The sequence below is a fragment of the Cetorhinus maximus genome, chromosome 32, assembly GCF_964194155.1.
Source record: "Cetorhinus maximus chromosome 32, sCetMax3.hap1.1, whole genome shotgun sequence".
In the NCBI taxonomy this organism is placed as follows: Eukaryota; Metazoa; Chordata; class Chondrichthyes; order Lamniformes; family Cetorhinidae; genus Cetorhinus; species Cetorhinus maximus.
In genome coordinates, this window is record NC_135910.1 from 15,015,639 (window position 1) to 15,016,306 (window position 668).

A 668-nucleotide genomic window follows, 5' to 3' on the forward strand; every position below is an offset into this window, starting at 1 on the left:
CCACCCGTGGAGTTTGCGCGCGGGCGTGTCTAGCTTTTAAGGCACTTCCTTGGAGTGGTGAGCCAATGCCTCGATCCTCATTGCCAACAAGGAAAAGTGACACACACAAAAAAGAAAAATGCTCTCACAGGACGTTTGAGTTCAGCTCCTCTGGGTGAAGATTCTCCCTCCCGGCATTCCCATTGGCTGGGCCGACGCGATGGACACATTGACCTCCCCCCCAACAACCTTCTCCTCCTCTCCTTTACCCGTACCCCTTCCTCCTCCCCAACACTATCCAGCACTCGCTCACCTCCTTACCCCTGCCTCGCCCATCCATTCACAGGAGATAACACAACCCTGCCTCGGGAAACACATGCGAACCAAAAATTGACCAACAAAAGAGTTTCGAGGTATCACTTGGCTCTTGGTTGCCAAGGGTCTTGCCCACCCCACCCCTGTTGCTATGGTCAAGCTTGGAATGCCTCTACTAAAACTTCAAACACCAAAAACACTGGGAGAGAGAATGGGAGGAAAATTCCTCTGTACGGGGACCATATCAGATTTTATCAATGTCGGAACAGGCCAAATCGGCCCTTCTGGCCTATCCAGGGTTTGTACTTCTGCGCAGAATGACCAGAGAAATTTTCCTCACTACGCCCTCCACCTAATGCTCCACCTATGGGGTG